The sequence below is a fragment of the Balaenoptera borealis genome (assembly GCF_965194805.1).
Source record: "Balaenoptera borealis genome assembly, chromosome: 8".
In the NCBI taxonomy this organism is placed as follows: domain Eukaryota; kingdom Metazoa; phylum Chordata; class Mammalia; order Artiodactyla; family Balaenopteridae; genus Balaenoptera; species Balaenoptera borealis.
Genome location: NC_138865.1, coordinates 85,190,511 through 85,209,596, shown reverse-complemented (window position 1 = coordinate 85,209,596; position 19,086 = coordinate 85,190,511). Strand labels below are relative to the sequence as shown.

The 19,086-nt window shown below is 38.0% G+C and overlaps 1 protein-coding gene across 2 annotated transcripts in view; it reads left to right on the top strand.

Moving 5' to 3' along the window:
- SPATA31F3 (SPATA31 subfamily F member 3) overlaps nucleotides 1-19,086 on the top strand; it is a 194,204-nt gene that overhangs the window by 157,735 nt on the left and 17,383 nt on the right. Inside the window, exon 4 of one of the 2 annotated variants that reach the window (XR_014247289.1) lies at nucleotides 3,488-3,569. The exons of the other annotated variant lie outside the window; for it this stretch is intronic. The gene's annotated coding sequence lies outside the window, so the exon portion shown is untranslated. The remainder of the gene's footprint in view (nucleotides 1-3,487; nucleotides 3,570-19,086) is intronic. 2 annotated transcript variants of the gene reach the window in all.

Genomic DNA, 19,086 nt, shown 5'->3' with positions numbered 1-19,086 from the left:
TGGGTCTTCGTTGTGGCATGTGGGATCTTTCATTGCAGTGCAAGTTTCAGCGTGGGCTCTTTGTTGTGGCGCACGGGCTTCTCTCTAGTTGTGGAGCGTGGGTTTTTTCTTCTCTAGTTGTGGCGCAGGTTCCAGAGCACATGGGCTCTGTAGTTTGTGGCACGCAGGCTCTCTAGTTGAGGCACGCGAGATCAGTAGTTGTGGCATGAGGGCTTAGTTGCCCCGCAGCACGTGGGATCTTAGTTCCCTGACCAGGGATTTAACCCTTTGCATTGGGAGTCGGATTCTTTACCACTGGACCACCAGGGAAGTCCTAGTCAGCAAGCTTTTGAATATTTATTTGTACCACTCTCTTTTTCTTATTCCCAGCATGAACCCATCTGTTACTATCATGCTGTCTCTAGCTCTTTGTCCTTCTTTCTCAACATTCATAATTGTCCTTTTTTCTATCTACTAAATTGTGTTCCACTATTATAGGAAATCTCACTATAAGACAGACCTAGCAATACATTTTTCAAGATTAACTTTTAGTACAAATATTTCACAACTCTTAGCTCCCTACTCCAACTGACTCAGTTTTTATGATTATTATTTTTTATTACATACTTACTAACTTACTCATTTTGCATCTAGTGACTGTGTTCTTTTTTAATGTGTACTATCAGGGTTAGTCCATAAACCTACAATTCCCCAAATAGTATTTGCTACAATAAGGAATACCAATTAATACAACAGACTAGAGAGTACCAACATAGACAATTATATGTATGCAAAACTCTGTATGTATGGTTTAAAGAGGTTAATGAAGTGTTGTTTAAGATAGGGTATTATAGAAACAGGATAACATTTCAGTAATTTAAGGTGAATCCCTGCTTTATTATGTTTCAAAGTCAATCTATATGGAATAAAAATATAAACATTGAATCAAATTATAATAAAAATTGACAAAGATTAAATCATTTATCCAATATATAGAAGGAGGATAATGTCTTCATTTTAGAAGAAATTAAAAAATTGTAAATGGATGATTGATAGCTTCAAGAATATACGTATATAAAATTTCTATACCGTTAAAAAACCCCAAAGGGGCTGATATATACAATATTTTTAAAAATTCATGTTTATAAAGAAGACATTCAAATTTGGAAGGATAAACGAAAAAGAGGATATCAGTGCATTTCACTAGACTGTAAGCTCTGAGAGGACAGGGACATTTCCTTGTACTTCACACATAATAGGTATGTAATAAATATTCAATAAATAAATGATAATAAATAAATGAAATAAAAGCCAACTTCTAAAAGCTTATTATTGCAAGAATAAATATGTGAAATAAACAACTCTGGACAACTAAAATATGCCAGCTAAAATAGTTTAAAAAGTTATTCAGTATCAGCAGTGTTGTAGTAGAATTGGTACACATTCCTTGTAGTGGCTCTATAAATTGGTTATCTTTTGGAGGTAATACGATAATTTGTAATAAGGGCGCATCATCCCCCATGCAGAAATTTATCCTGATGAAGTAGCCAAGGTTAGATATTTCATCAGATTTGCATCACTGGTGGTGTTTATGTCAGCAAGACAAGGATTACAGATCTACATTTCAATTTTAAGGGTCACCCGAGTTGAAGAACCTTGTAAAAGAGTTCTGCAATTTTTTTGATTATCTGCAGGGTTCTACTTGCAGAAGCATTTCCTTTAGTGACAGAAGGCCGGCGTAGGCCTTGTATCAGTGAGGAAAAGCTAGATTATGTTGTGGTAAAAACAACCTTCAGATCTCAGTAGCTTAAAACAATAAAGGTTTTGCTCATGCCCGTCTTGGATGGGTTGGAGGCTCTACTCCACAGCTTCGTCCTGCTTGGTCCAGGGCCTGGGCTAGGAGAGCAGGCACTGGCTGGAGTACTGGCAACGGTCATGGAAGAAGGGAAAGAGGACGTGGTGAAGCATGCACCGCATCCTAAAGCAACTGATTACATTTCATAGTCAGAGCAACGAGCTCCATGGAATGGGGAATTGGAATCCTACCACATTCCTGGAAGGAAAGAGAAAACCAGACATCTGTGAACAGCCATCCTGATATCACAATCTCTTAGAGTAGAATTGTGGCCAAGGTAGTTTTAGTTTTCCACCTGCCTCTCTAATCAACTAATCTCTAGTTCTGATGAATTTGATGATAATTATTCTGGAAGGAAGCAAGGCCTCCTTCAGATATTTTAACAGAAACTTTGATGTCAAAATATATCAGATGCAGAAGGCAATGAGTCATTATGGCTTTCCATCCAGAGTAGCAAAATCAGATGTGCTGTCAAGCATCACAAATATTCTTTCTGCACACAGGGTCCATAAGAACTGTTTGGAAAATACAGTATCATTTTAAAGATATCAGTGTCTTTACCAGTTTCCTAAAAGGTGAAAGCAAAACAAGTTCATTGTTGAGGGTGTTGACATGTAAATAAGAGATGAAAACCAGGAAACGGTTTTGATGAAACCAGGAGTGATAGCAATAACTTTCTCCAACTACCTGTGTAATGAAGATGGTGAAACTGCTGGCTCTCCACGGCCTGCTTCAAAATGGCAGATGGCATGCCTGATGGGAAGGGGAAGTCTTCATCTCCAGGGCTAGTGCTTCAGTTTCCTTCCTTTGCTCCAAGCCTTAATGTAGGTTAACCATTTCTATGACATGTGACTTTATCAAGGGTCCTCTGATCATTCTTCTCAATGTAAAAAGCTTCCTTGTAGGATGTTTTAAGATAAAGACTTTATATTAAATCAACTCCATGTTTTAGTAAAGTGCCAACTTTTTAGAGTTGAGCCTCATGTTCAAAAAGAATACATACTGGTGGTGTAAATTTGTGAGTGTCAGGTAAGATGCTCTTTCAGCTTTTCTGATTTTGTGCATCCAGTGGGAAGAAGTATATCATATAAAATCATTGTCACTATTATGTCCCATTATATTTGGTGATAAATCTAAAAACAAATGTAAGACTCACTATATTTCATTTCTTTGTCAATTTCTGACTGAAGCTTGGCCTGGTGGTAAGCAAAGTGAATCTGTATAATGATCATGATGTCACTGTATGTTTTCCTTAATTTATCTCCCTAGGAAACTATTCTTGGCCGAATAACATGGTGGTGATGATGGAAACTATAAGTGGCCATGCCACTTAAGGAGCATTCCATATCCCTTACACAACCATATTCTTTGGTCACAATCAAAGCCTTGATAAAATAATTTGAAATAAAAATATGTTTTCTACAAAGACAAAATCAAAGCAACAGAAAAGAAATCCAAGAAACAAAGATATATATATCTGTGCCTGACTTACTGAGCCCTCCAAAGTTGATGTAATTAAAGTGCATTGTTTACCAAAACAAAATCCTCTTTAGATAATTTTGTGGTTATTTGAATAACTAATAAACTGAGCTTTTGGTATTAAATCCTTTTTTTTAAATAAAGATGTTATTGAGATATTTCTTTTTTTGGTAGACTTTCAGCCTTCAAGGACTCTCCATTAATGTATGCCATATTACAAAGCCATTAAAGCTTTAGTTGAAAAGCATGGGAACAGGTAAGTAACGATAAATTTCTCATTTACATATACCTTAACATTTATATATCACCTATTAGCTTACAGAGTACATTCTGTTGTTGTATTTGTATTTAATTATTTGGTGTTTTCATCAAGCATTCATTGAGGTAGGCATTATTTGTCAGTTGAGTAAACTGAGGCCCAGAGACATTAAGTGACCTGCTAAGTGGCACAAAGAACGTTATAGAAGCTAGACCTTCCAGTCTCAAGCATAGTGTTCTTTGTGTTATAGCACAACTCAAGGAAACATCTTGAAAACATTTTCCCTCTCTCCTCTTGTTCAGAACTTCAAAGCTAATCACAAAAAACTAGAGACTTTCCCATCGTGATTTGATTTCCACTGTCTTGGGCTGAAAGAGTTGATGCCATGCTTTTCCCCCATCGTTCTGGAAAGATCGTCAAATAGCTGTATTTTCAGTAACTGTCATTCTCCCACATTTTGGGGAAGAAATTCCACCCACTACAGTAAGATGACCAGTAGCAGATGGCACCTGCAGGAAGGTACTCCAGACTTACAGGATTCCCAAGGGTCTGATGAGGTTTGACTTCTGTAACCTGAAGGCTCATCAAGCGAGAGCGTGTGGAATCCTCAAATAAGGTGGCATCAAAGATCCATGTCTGGTCTCTCAGGGCAGCTGCTGCTGCTCCTACACCTATAGAAACCATCTAGAAAGAAGCTTCATGAACAGCAGTGTGGGCTTCTTCCATATTTGTGAGGTGAAATGATTCGGTGGGTGGCAGATTTTTATTCCTCTAATTTAAGTCTGCTTCTTATTTGAGTCTGCTTCTCCTTTGTTCCAAAGGAGTCTGGTGAGTTTCACCCAGTGTGAAAACCAAGGTGTAGGCTCTGTGCACAAACAACCCCTGGATAAACAGAATTTTTCTCTTGGTCACTCCCAATGGAGAAAGGCTACTGCCTTCTCTTCAACTTTTTGTTTGTCTTTTTTTAAAAATAAAATTTCCCAACACCATCAGCCTGGGATAGTCTAATTGAATTGTACATTGGATGTGATGATGTGTTAAAAATATGGTGTTTGATGACCCCAACGCGACCTGGAAGTCTGATGTATTCTCAAGAATCCGTTTGAAACAGCCTCACTCTGATCAACTCACTTCCTGATTATTTTATAAATCATGAAGCATAAAAATCAGTTTATATTATGTTTTTGGAAAGAGTAACTGAGAGACTCTAGATATTTGCTTAATCCTGTGGTTATTTTGGTGCCTTAGACGTTCTACTTTATAAGCAGAAAAAATATTCTACTAAACTGATGTAAGTAATTGGCCAACTTGTTATGAGGAGGAAGTATTGGTTACATTATAATTTGTTTACAGATTACCTGTCCTTTTACCTATTGATATAGTACTCATTTTCCCCCTCAAATTCTTACTTCTCTTTATTTATTTATTTTTATTTTTGGCTGTGTTGGGTCTTCGTTTCTGTGCGAGGGCTTTCTCTAGTTGTGGCAAGCAGGGGCCACTCTTCATCGCGGTGCGCGGGCCTCTCACTATCGCGGCCTCTCTTGTTGCGGAGCACAGGCTCCACACGTGCAGGCTCAGTAATTTGTGGCTCGCGGGCCCAGTTGCTCCGCGGCATGTGGGATCTTCCCAGACCAGGGCTTGAACCCGTGTCCCCTGCATTGGCAGGCAGATTCTCAACCACTGCGCCACCAGGGAAGACCCTTACTTTTCTTTGAAACCTTCTTTGAGTAGTAGGGGGGAAAAGGTGGGACTCATATAGACCTGTTTATTAGTTATGTGAATCTGGGAAAGTTATATATTTTCTGAGCCCAAGTTATTTATGAAGTGTGGGTCATAATGATTATCGTGGAGAGCTGTTGTGAAAATTTAAAAAGATAATGTATACAAGACCCTTAGTGACTAGTATTTAGTATGTGCTCAGTAAATGCTACTTTAATTATTTTATTCCAGCCTACATTGATTGTCCCCCTCTCTGAATGCCTGTGGCACACACTGTTCCCTAATATTTCTATAATGATAACCTTGTCTCCTTAACCAGCTTTTAAAGAAAGAATACTTTTTACACCTTCAGGATCTGGCACAATGCAGGAAATAATTTGGGGAAAAACCATGAATCCTCCCAACGTCAACAGCCTGTGAATTGTGTAATAACTTATTTGGTAGAAAAACACACCAAGGAGTGTGGCCCCTATGATAAAGAAAGGCTGGAGCTGGCCAATAAAAACCTCATCAAATCCAATTCTGATTGGCAAAGTATACAAGTAAATTAAGGAGGCCAACATTTCTTACACAAGTTGGCAACAAGTTGTGGTTTCTCTGCATTATCTCAAGTCTTTTGAATCCTAGCCCTTGAACAATTTTGACATAAGTCAACATTAAATGGAAAGATAAAACAAGAAATGAAGTCTTGGCAGGGAATTCCAAAATGGTCCCTGTTGCCACAGTTTCAAATCTCACCTTCATTCACTTTGGAATATTAATACCAATGCTGTGGTTCAGAAAAGTTCCAGTGTATTTTTTCTTGTTTCTTTTTTAAAAGTATTACTATCGGGCTTCCCTGGTGGCGCAGTGGTTGAGGGTCTGCCTGCCAATGCAGGGGACACGGGGTCGAGCCCTGGTCTGGGAGGATCCCACATGCCGCGGAGCAACTGGGCCCGTGAGCCACAGCTGCTGAGCCTGCGCGTCTGGAGCCTGTGCTCCGCAACAAGAGAGGCCGCGACAGTGAGAGGCCCGCGCACCGCGATGAGGAGTGGCCCCCGCTTGCCGCAACTGGAGAAGGCCCTCGCACGGAAGCGAAGACCCAACACAGCCATAAATAAATAAATAAATAAGCTTTATTAAAAAAAAAAAAAAAAGTATTACTATCTGGATATATTTGCTTCTAATTGTTTCTAAGGCATAGGTTAATTTTTTGAATAGTTGTACCTTTTTTTCTCTTTCACATTTTAGCAAATATTTTCCTACATTATTAAAAACTTGCCGTTAGCATCATAAGCTTTGAACAGTTAGGATGTTTCTAATATTTTGAAGCAAATGCTGCCCCAATGATACATCTTTTTACACGGAGATTTCTATCTCCCCTTTAATGACTATTTAGGCTAGATTCTCTAAAGTGGGAATTCTGCGTCTAACTACATGAAAAAAAACTACTTTAAATCTTGATTTACATTTCCAAATGTTCTTAAGGATTGGACTAATGTGTACTCCATCAACAGTGGAAGGGAATGCCTCTTCATCATACCCTTGCCAGTCACTGTTCTTTGAGGCGAGGTGGGGAGTTGAGGCACAGGGACAAAGTGAACTTCACTTATTTGACAGGGAAAAGAAGAAGTTTTTTCTTTTGCAAGATTGCTTATTTATTCTTGTCTTTGGTTATTTGGTTTTATCTTTAAATCTGTTTGCCATTTGCATTTCTTCAATTGTAGATTTTCTGTTCAAGTCCTGTTGAAGGCATAGTGGATTTTGTAAAAAAGAAATTTCATTCATTATCTTTAAGATAGCACAGTTCTTTTCTCTCTAGATCTCAGATTATTATATCCATATTTTATTTTACTTGTTATCTATTTGTTGAAAATTGACTCTTAAATCCATAAGGATTTTTAAGTACCATGCTTATTTTTTAAAAATAAGGCTTTTAAAAAAAATTTAGGACATACAGAATTAGATAAAGAAAATTAAAATTGCCCTTAATTTTACTACCCAGTGATGAGCACTGTGTACATTTTATATATTTCCTTTCAGTCTTTATTCTATGTGTGGAAAAAAGTTTTTTTTTTTTTTTTTAATATTTATTTATTTATTTTTGGCTGTGTTGGGTCTTCTGTTCGAGTTGGGTTTCTGTGCGAAGGCCTTCCGTAGCTGCGGCGAGTGGGGGCCACTCTTCATCATGGTGCGCGGGCCTCTCACTGCCGCGGCCTCTCCTGCTGCAGAGCACAGACTCCAGACGCGCAGGCTCAGTAGCTGTGGCTCACGGGCCCAGTTGCTCCGCGGCATGTGGGATCTTCCCAGACCAGGGCTCGAACCCGTGTTCCCCGCATTGGCAGGCAGACTCTCAACCACTGCACCACCAGGGAAGCCCGGAAAAAAGTTTTTTAAGACAAAACCATAATCACAAGGATAGTTTTGTGATTATCCATTAAATATCAATCCGTTAAATATCTTTTGAAAACATCATTAAAAAAAATTTTTTTTAATGTATTTATTTTTGTCTGCATTGGGTCCTTGTTGCTGCGCGCGGGCTTTTCTCTAGTTGCGGAGAGCGGGGGCTACTCTTTGTTGTGGTGCGCGGGCTTCTCATTGCAGTGGCTTCTCCTGTTGCAGGGCACGGGCTTTAGGCGCGCGGGCTTCAGTAGTTGTGGCTCGCGGGCTCTAGAGCACAGGCTCAGTAGTTGTGGCGCACAGGCTTAGTTGCTCCGCGGCATGTGGGATCTTCCCAGACCAGGGCTCGAACCCGTGTCCGCTGCATCGGCAGGCAGATTCTCAACCACTACGCCACCAGGGAAGCCCTCAGTTTTTTTTTTTTAAGGTAAGTCTTCCTTGATGATACTTTCTTTTTTTAAACAATTTTATTGAATTATAGTTGATTTACAATGTTGTGTTAATTTCTGCTGTATAGCAAAGTGACTCAGTTATACATATATATATACATTCTTTTTCATATTCTTTTCCGTTATGGTTTATCACAGGATATTGAATATAGTTCCCTGTGCTATACAGTAGGACCTTGTTGTTTATCCATCATGTATATACTAATTTGCGTCTGGTAATCCCAAACTCCCAATCCTTTTCTCCCCACCCACCTTGGCACCCACAAGTCTGTTCTCTATGTCTGTGTGTCTGTTTCTGTTTCGTAGATATGTTCATTTGTGTTGTATTTTAGAATTCACATATAAGTGGTATCATACGGTATTTGTCTTTCTCTTTCCGACTTACTTTGCTTAGTATGATAATCTCTGGGTCCATCCATGTTGTTGCAAATGACATTATTTCAGTCTTCTTTATTGCTGAGTAATATTCCACTGTATGTGTGTATATATATATATATATATATATATATATATATATATATATATATATATCTCACATCTTCTTTATCCATACATCTGTTGATGGGCATTTAGGTTGTTTCCATGTCTTGGCTATTGTGTTCATAGCTAGTGCTGCTATGAACACAGGGGTGCATGTATCTTTTCAAATTATAGTTTTGCCTGGGTATACGCCCAGGAGTGGGATTGCTGGATCATATGGCAACTCTATTTTTAGTTTTTTGAGGAACTTCCGTACTGTTTTCCATAGTGGCTGTATCAGTTTACATTCCCACTAACAGTAAAGAGGGTTCCCTTCTCTCCACACACTCTCCAACATTTGTTATTTGTAGACTTTTTAATGATGGCCATTCTGATTGGTGTGAGGTGGTACCTCATTGTAGTGAAAATAATTTTTAATGGTTCCATAAAACGAATGTGCAACTGCACTAACAGATATTTGTATAATTACTAAATATTTGCTATTATGTGTAATATGATGAAAATTTTAGGATAGAATCTTAGAGGCGGAATTATTGGATCAAAGGGCAGGGACATAAATACTGCAAAATAGCTTTCTATAGAGAGGTAACAATATGCATCCCAACAGAATGTGAAAATATAATCTAACCTCATTTTGCTAGCATTGAGCACTATTATAACTTTAAATAAAAATATTTGCTTCTTTAATTGGGTCATTTGTAGAGACGTGGATGGACCTAGAGTCTGTCATACAGAGTGAAGTAAGCCAGAAAGAGAAAAACAAATATCGTATATTAACACATACAGGTGGAATCTAGAAAAATGGTACAGATGAACTGGTTTGCAGAGCAGAAATAGAGACACAGATATAGAAGACAAACATATGGACACCAAGGGGAGAAAGCAGAGGTGGTGGGGTTGGGGTGGTGGTGCTGGGATGAATTGGGAGATTGGGACTGACATATGTACACTAATATGTATAAAACAGATAACTAATAAGAACCTGCTGTATAAAAAAAATAAAATTTAAAAAACTAAAAAAAAAAATTTCTTCTTTGATAGATTTGAGTTATACATCATCATTTTGCTTTGCTGCAAAGTTGAACATTTATTAGAACATTTGTTTATCATGTTTATTGATTATTTGCCTCTATTCTTCTGTGGACTACATGTTTGTATTCTTTCCACACTTAAATATTTATTATTTTTTGGAATATATTATTCATGGATGTTATTGGATATTGTTCTTTGGAAACTAAAAATGTACAAAAAACATAATTATATGTATTCTTAACACCCCCAATTATCTACTATTAATGTTTAATTTTTTTCAATCTTCCTTTTATATTTTCAAGGAAAAGTCATCTACTTATAATTTATATGGTCATTATACATAATTTATTTTGCTTTTCTTCATAATTAGAGGATTGCTGAAAATTCTCAGCATTTTATTGACAGCATGAATTCTGGGGATGTTGGGGGGCGGTTAGAAACCAAGTCATACTAATCCTTCTCTGATCCAGAATCTGTTTCTTTCCTTTCAAAAGTTTTTGAAATTTATTACATTCAATGACCCTTGTCTTTGTTGGGTTGCCCTTGAAGAGTTTTAGATATTTTCAATTTTTTTTCTTGTTTCTGTTGTTCATTTTATTGGCTATTGGGGAAAAGAGATTTAATGTTATAGTTAAACATTAGACAACCCAGAAAGTCCCTTCTCACTCTTATTTTTGTCACCAGGGTAAAGTGAGGATTTGGCATAACTTCTGTGAGCTGGGCCAATTTTCTAATACTACCTGCCCCAGATAGTATTAGAAATGTTTCTAAATGGTATCTGGTTGGTTTGGAATGCTTTCTTTAACATATAGTAAGTTTTCCTCCTCATCAGAAAATATTTAATGACTATCCATTCTATTACATTAATTTGTCAATTACTGTGCTAATATCCTGTTTTTCTATATATTTTTATTAAATATTCTGATATATGAAAGAAGTTCCTTATTTTATTTGTAAACATTTTATTCTCATTCTTCCCTGTTTGCTTTTCTAGAAAATATTTATCAATAGAATTATTTTCTCGGGCTTCCCTGGTGGCGCAGTGGTTGAGAGTCTGCCTGCCAATGCTGGGCGCATGGGTTCGAGCCCTGGTCTGGGAGGATCCCACATGCCGCGGAGCGGCTGGGCCCGTGAGCCACAACTACTGAGCCTGCGCGTCTGGAGCCTGTGCTCCGCAATGGGAGAGGCCGCGGCAGTGAGAGGCCCGCGCACCGCGATGAAGAGTGGCCCCCGCTTGCCAGAACTGGAGAAAGCCCTCACACGGAAACGAAGACCCAACACAGCCAAAAATAAATAAATAAATAAATTTAAAAAGGGAAGACAGTGATGTTATTCTTTAAAAAAAAAAAAAAAAAAAAAAAAATTATTTTCTCATCAAAAATTCTCTTTGAAATTTTCTTATTAAATTCTTTATAAAACTTTAAGCTATTGGTGCTTCCCTGGTGGTGCAGTGGTTAAGAATCCGCCTGCCAATGCAGGGGACATGGGTTCGAGCCCTGGTCCGGGAAGATCCCACATGCCGCAAGGCAACTAAGCCCGTGCGCCACAACTACTGAGCCCACACACTGCAACTACTGAAGCCCACGCACCTAGAGCCCACACGCCACAACTACTGAAGCCCGCGCCTAGAGCCCGTGCTCCGCAAGAAGGGAAGCCACCGCAATGAGAAGCCTGCGCACTGCAACAAAGAGTAGCCCCCGCTCACCACAACTAGAGAAAGCCCGCGCACAGCAACGAAGATCCAACGCAGCAAACATAAATAAAATAAAATAAATAAATTTATTAAAAAAACAAACAAAAAAACACTTTAAGCTATTTTGGAAGAATTGTTAGCATTTATAAACATTTGCACTATGCATATTGTCTCCAGATCTTTTTCTGGTTCATTAATTCTTCCATCACATGCAATTTGCCATTTAATCCATCAATTGTTTTAAATTTTAATTTTTACATTTCATTCTTAGAAATTTTCTTTTTTTTCAAATCTGCTTAAACAATTTTGATAGTTTCTTGTTATTTGCTCATACTTTCAATGCTGTCTGTTATTTCTTTAGTGTTAATATGCATTCTTATCTTATATTCTGTACCTAAAAACTCCAATATCTGCAGGCTTTGCCCATCTGACTTTGCTACTTGTTTCTGGTAATTCTTGCTCATGGTGCCTGTTTCCTCTAGAGGTTTGACTTTTTAAATGTCAGCTTATGTTTCAAGTTCCCCTGGAAACACCTGGAGGACTGGGTGAACACACATTTCTCCAGTAAGGATTTGCTTTTTCTTCTTCCTGGCTCCTAGAACACTACTAACCCAGAATCACTTTAAAAGAAATTCTGGACTTAGGGCTTTTCAGACCAAACAGGTGATATAAATTTAGGCCACAAAGCAGTGTGAAGGCCAACTTATGATTACCATAAATGCTCAGGGGAGCTGGGCAATTTCTGTGGTGTCTCCTTTTTTGGGGCAATCATAGTTTATTCTCTCACTGAAGGTGGAGACATTTAAGATCCTGGCTCTGTGGGCACATTTCTCTTCTGACTTCTCTCTTTGTACACACCCTAGGCTTTAAAATCCCATGTTCTGCGGTGCCCTTAAAATATAAGGTTTGAGACAAGTACCCCCATCTTCATTCTAACTCAAGATGGTAGGCCACCCATATAAGACATGCTAAGAGAGTATAATATTAGTTTTGCAGGATGGCAAACACTTAGCCTCAGCCTGTATGAGAAGTGGAGATTGAAGAGTTGGGGGGAGGGATTTTTTTGGAATGAGTCATTGGAATACCCTTATAAGGGAGGGAAGTGTCCTTGACCTCAGGTCAAGAGGGAAGGGGTGATGAGAACAACCAGGAGAGTTTGACCCAAGTTCCCTGTGGTTTAGGAGCCCCAGGGCCTACTGTCTTCTTTGTGTTCTTTGAGTCCATTCTGCCTCCTAAATATGGTGGTTCTGATAGTTGTCACCTGTCCACATTGAGATGATGGCCACTTTGCGTAGGCTGATGTGTGCCAATTGCTGCGAGGCCTTAATAATGCTAACTACTAGAAAGGAATACAAACATTTAATTTTCTTTAAAAATATAATTGGTAAGCAACAAAATGCTTTTTTGATAAACTTGTAAGAGTTCAGTGTCCACATAAATCTGTGGATTCTTATCAACTTGATACAAGAAGTAGCAAATATGGACAAAATACGTTCCCTCCACTTTGGAAATTGATTCTTTGGAATTAGAGAGATTTAGCCTCTTGATGAGCCCATAAAATCTTTTCACTTTTAGGAAAAATGCATTGAATCTCATTGAAAGGGGAATATATAACATTGCATCTGGGAAGAAAATTAGATGGGCTAAAGCTTGCATGGAGGTAGAAATGACAATTTTTGATTAACGAATTGTCAGCATGGGGCACGTTCTTTCAATTTTCAGCAATTTGAAATCTCAGCATTAATCAGCTTTTGTTGAATGCTACCCACTGTTCATACAGCAGTGAGGAAGGCAGTAATGAAAAATTGAAGAACAAGCATTAGATCAGAGATCATGCTGGCTGCCGTGTCTATTTTGTGTGAAGACTTTTTTTTTTATTATTCTGGAATTGGTCAAAACATGCTTTGTCCTCATCAAATGACTTCTGTGAGTGCTTTCTTTCAGAACTATAAATGGTGCTAATAAGTTGGCCAGCCTCCCACCAACTAGACCTTTGATATATGTTGTGTGAGCACATTAATAAGAAATCAGAATTACAGAAACATAGGGACTGTTCCGCACTCATAATTATCTTTTTCTGTGATGTAAAATAAATCAAACTATCATATTGCTCCCAGGAAGCCTAAACCATTTATAAAATAATGACTTTGTTTTTATAAATTGGTTTAATTTATCCATTTTAAAATTGCTTATTAGTTTCCTACAACGTGCAAGGCACTGCAGGGACTAAGTAGATGCACAAAAATGGCCCTGCTGTAAAAGAGCACACCGCATCCACATACACTCCATCATTTGGTCCACAAGTTTTTACTTCCTCTATATTCTTGGTCTGTATTCTTCCTCTACATTTTTGGTCTATTGAATAAATGCACCAATGTTCTTCATATGTGAATGTGACGCTGCTCACTCCTCTGTCTGTAAGCCATTGCTTTGTGCTTTTTTCTAGTATTAAGGCTAGGGACTGCCAGTTCATCACTTCTGGTGTTCTTGGTCTCCCTTGGTACCAAACTATATCACATTTTCAGAAAGACTTCTCAAGGCTAAGTAGCATATAGACTGTCACCTAGAGGGATAACAAAATAAATCGATTGATTCAGGACTGGATATTGTGACCTGGGCAACTTTGTTATTGGCTATAACTATGAGTAGTTCCGTGGAGCAAACAAGAATGTGAAATGCAAGTTCAATCATTTGTGGTTCAAAGAAAAGAGCCAACCGAGCCAACCTGTGGACTGTTCTCAGTAGAGTGGTTTAGTAATTTGTGATGAAAACCTCAGACAGGAAGTCTTAAGTTGGGCTTAGTGACTGCTTCAGAGGGTCTGTGAACTTCCTGAAATTATGAATAACATTTAAAAAAATTTTTACTGAAGTATAGTTGATCTACAATGTTGTGTTAATTTCTGCTGTACAGCAAAGTGACTCAATTATACATATATATATTCTTTTTCCTGAATAATATTTTATATTTAAGAAGCTGTGTGTTTTCTTGAGTAGATAATCTATAGCTTTCACTGGATTCTTTAAGACAGTCATGAATTCCTAAAAAAGTTATGAACTATTGACCTAAGTCAGGAGTTGGTGAATTTTTTCTGAAAAACATGAGATAGTATATATTTTAGGCTTTGAAGAACATAGAGTCTCTGTAAACAAATGAGTGTGGCTGTGTTCCAATGCAACTTTATTTACAAAAACAAGATGGTCCAGGGGCTGTAGTTCTCCCACCTCTGGTTTAGGCTATGATTTGGTAAGATGGAACTTTCAAAATACTGTGCTGAAGTACATCCAAGTTTTCCCTTTTATATAAATCATATTTAATGTATGAATTTTATTTATTTAATTTTCTTTTTTCTTTCTTATTGAAGTATAATTTACGTGGAGTAAAATGAACAAGTCTTAAGTGTACAACTCAGTGAATTTTTGCATATGTATATACCCATGTAACCACCACCCACATCAAGATATAGAGAATTTCCATCACTCCAGACAGGGCCTTCATGTTCCTCTTTAGTTATAATCTTCTCCCTCCCCTGGAAGTAACCACTCTTCTCTCTTCTATCATCATAGCTTAGTTTTACCTTTTCTTGAACTTCATTTAAATGAGATTGTAGTTCTACCTTTTAAAAAATTGTGTGTATTTGAAAAACTCCTTGCATATAGACTGATATTTGTAACACACAGCCAATTTAAAAGATAATTGTAAAGTACAGACACTAATTGGAAATCACTCATGTATCTATCACCTGTCTTAAGAAATGGAATATCATCTATTGCATAAAAACCCTCTGTACGTCACCCTGCCTCTGTAATAGAGACCATCAATGGTCTGACCTTTGTGAGAACCATCACCCTGTTTTCATTTATAGTTTTACCACATATATATGCATCCTTTAAAAATAGCTTAATTTTGCCACTTAAAATTTTTTTTTTATAACTGGAATCATTCTATTTATATCATTTTGTGATTTGTTTCTTTTGTTTAATATTGTTTGTGAGATGCACTGTTGTTAAAGCATATGGTTATGGTGCATTCATTTTAATTAATATATAGTATCCCGTTGCATTGATACATCACACTTTTTGTATTTATCAGGTCTATTATTGATGGACATTTAGGTTGTCCAATTTGGCTTATTGCAAATCATGTTTCTATGAACAGATAGAGAAAACTTGGAAGTGAATGTTATTTGAGGAGGAAAATTTGGAGTGTGTTCTTGGCTATACTCAGTTTGAAGTGCTTTGGGATATATCAGTGGAGATGTTGAGTAGGTGTAAGGATATAGGACTCTGGAGCTCAGACCAGGATCTGCCTGGAGATGTAAGTTGGAGAAGCTATGGCCATGGTTGACATCCAGAGAAATATTATGGTGTAAGGGAGAAGAGGATCTTGCCTTTAGCCTTGAGAAGCTGCAATAGTCAATGATCAGATAGAAGAAGCTGAGTCTGCAAAAGAGAGTGAGAAGGAATAGCCAAAGAGATATGAGGAAAACCAGAAGAATATGGGTTTTTTTGGTTTTTTAGAAATGAAAAGAATAAAACATTTTAAGAAATAGGCAGTGGTTAACAGTCCTGTGCTGCTTAAAGTATATAAAATCCATGTTTGTTGGATTTAGCTACTAGCAATCATTAGTGACCTTCATGAGAATTATTTTGGGGGAGTGACAGAGTAAAAAACCACATTGGCATGAAATGATGAATGAATGGGGAATAAGAAAATGGAGATAGAAAATAGCAATTTTATCTACAAGGGCAGGAAAGAAAGATAAAGTGATGACTGGATAAGAACGTGAGGTCAAAGGAACCTTTTGGTTTTTCATTGATGAAACTTGAACATGTTCAAATTCTGGTGAGGAGGATCCATTTCAGACAGAATGATTGGATATATAAGATGGAAAAAGTATAGATGACAGCATATAGTTCTGGAAAAGGCTGGAGTTGATGGGATCCAAAGATTAGGAATTAGCTTTTGAAAGGAAGAGAAATGGTCAACTAATGTAGGAGGAGTGGAGAAAGTTGAAAAAATATGTGGAAGGATATGGTAGTGGAGTGTTGAGCATGAGGTAGGAGGCAAGGTCATTGGCTATGAGGAAAAGGGAAGTTGGAGCTATAAGGACATGTCTAGAGATGAGTGACATAGGTTTGAAAGCCATTTCAGAGAGTGTAGTGTGTTGGCCAGACAAATGTAACAGGTTGCTGATCATTTGTGTAAAATGTAAGTATATTGTGTACCTTGCTCCAGTGCAAGGCCAGAGAACATAGATAGCAATTTATGTGGATTCTGACTATGACAGACAAGTGAGACAGGACTTTGGGATACTGGCTAGATTATCGGTGAAATGGTAGGTCATGGGATTTAAGCAATAAGAGAATAAAGTGAGTCTTTTGTATATATGTAGATACTTGCATGATATACTGTAGTCAACATTGATTCCCCAAAAGGTCTTGCTGCTATCAGGTGTTATCACTACATTCATCATAACTGTGCTAAACACATTTCACATGTAAATAAACATGGGACATCTGGCCTTGGGGAAAAAAAGGATAAAATGAAGACATTAGAAGGCTGATGTTAGGAGTGAAAGCAAAGAAGACAGATATTTGGAGGTCCTGATGACGTGGAAGAAGGTCTCAATGGGAGTAGGAAGAAAAGTAGTTATAAGCTGGAAAGAAAAGGTCCAAGGCCATACTAACAGAGTGGGTGGCTGATGGGGTGCAGAGGACAAGGTTCTAAGTTATGGGGTCAAGAACTCAAGGTTAAGGTGTTAGATGGGTCATCGACTTGGCTGCTGAAGTCCCCCAGGATATTGGCAGGACTTAGGGTGAAGAAGAAGACTGATTGTGTACTAAAGTCCTTCATGAAGGGTGGTGATTGATGTGTAACTGCAAGGATGGTAACTGACAGCTAAGAGGAAAAGCTGTCATGCATGATGTGAGGGGAGGTGATAATTTTTGGCAAGTGATGATGGGGAGCACAGAGGACAAAAACTCCCTGTCCTGATTTTGAGCTACATGACAGTGAGGGAATGAACAGTCTCCACTTGTGAGGGGTGTGGGAAGGTATTTGCAGCAGGGGTCTCCCTTAAGGCAAGGTAGAGGGATTAAGCAAAGAAACAGATAAATTCATAGAGGATTTGGTGTATGGAGCAGTATTCCCATAGAGCTCAGCTCAAGGGTTTAGATGGGGTAGGGTAGGGATGGGCTGGGTCAAGGGTCCAGAAGTACCAAGCAGAAGGGAGGAGAGAATGGATGGCCAGAGATGCGTTCTTTGGGTATTCCTGGTGAAATGCAAGCTGGGCTTTCAGTTAATCCCTTTGAAAAGAGGGGGCAGTGGACTTCTAAGACTTCTCTTAGAAGATGTTGGGCTGAGCGGCTGCAATTTCTGCAGTCACTTGGCCTTGGGTGGTGTTCTTCTAGGCTGCAAACCTGCAGCCAGGGCATTCAACCTTATAACCAAAATTCCTGGCTATGATTGGTTTCAGCTTTTATATCCTACCATCATACTTGCTTGTCATAGTTGGCTGGGTTCTATAATAATGCAGTCATACACTTCCATAATGTTTAAAGCGTTTAGAACAATTTCCAAGGTACTTTCAGTCAAGCACATGATCCCATATAATGCCATGCATTTTACTTTTATAAAAACAAAGCTTTTCTCTTATGGTTTGTTCACAATTAAGGCTGAGAAAAGAGAATTTTATTTTGGGTTTATAATTTCTGTTAGACTAATTGGTTTGTCAAGTGGAAGCAAAAAACACATTGAGGGGGGTTAAGATTTGAAAAATAAGCTTGGGGAGTGAGAGCCAATGTGTTCCCCTTGTCAGTTTTCAGTGACTCTGAATGGGTGAAGTTGAAACTAATTTAAAGCAGGTGGGTCTTCATGCTGTTCTGTAGACTTGATGATGGCTTCCCTCCATTCTTTATTTTTTCACTTTTAACATAGTGTTCCTCAGTGCAGGAGTCTGTATTCTCTCATTCAGCTTTGTGACACTTTGAGATTGGGTGGAAGTGGCAGATATTGTGAACAGTTAGCTGGTAGTGTGAAGCTCAGTTTTGGCCTTGGAAGTAGCAAAAAGAGGTAGAAAGGGCATGAAGTGTTGAAACTTAGCATCTTACAGATGCTCAAACTTGAGTAAGCTGCACAACAGCTCCTAAACCCCATTTTCCTCCCTGTTAACAATGAAAGTTATGATACCCATTTACCTGGAATAAAATAGACATTGAATAAATGTGAGGCTTTTATTTCTTCCTCTTAGCTGAACTGCTGTTTACATTTGGCACTCAAGTGAAGTTTGAAAGTGTAGGAAGGCTATAAAGAGGTCTTTTGCCCAAGGCAAACTAGCCTTGGTAGTGGGCAAGTCTTAAATAATGTGACTTATTTTATTTTACATGTTCTGGATATCCTGATACTAGTTTGGGCAGTTAATGTTTTTAGAGAGCTGACATTTTATATCATTGTAACTGTATTAAAGTATACAGAATTAAATGAGGGGTTTGACAGTTGATGCTGTCTACCAAGAACCAAATCATTGGGAAATGCAGAATTGTTTAGTCAGATGAAGCAAAGAATTTTGGGGGATTTGTCACTGAGATTTTCTTTTTATGGGAAGAAAAAGGAAATAATTCTTTGTAGTTTGAATGGTCTGATACCACCAGGTATATTTGTGTAGATGCATTCTCTCTCCTTTCCTTGAGCAGACACACTGATTATCAAGTGCTCTGTTGTTGCATACAGCATTTTGATTAAAGGGTCTTTTATATTGTTCAT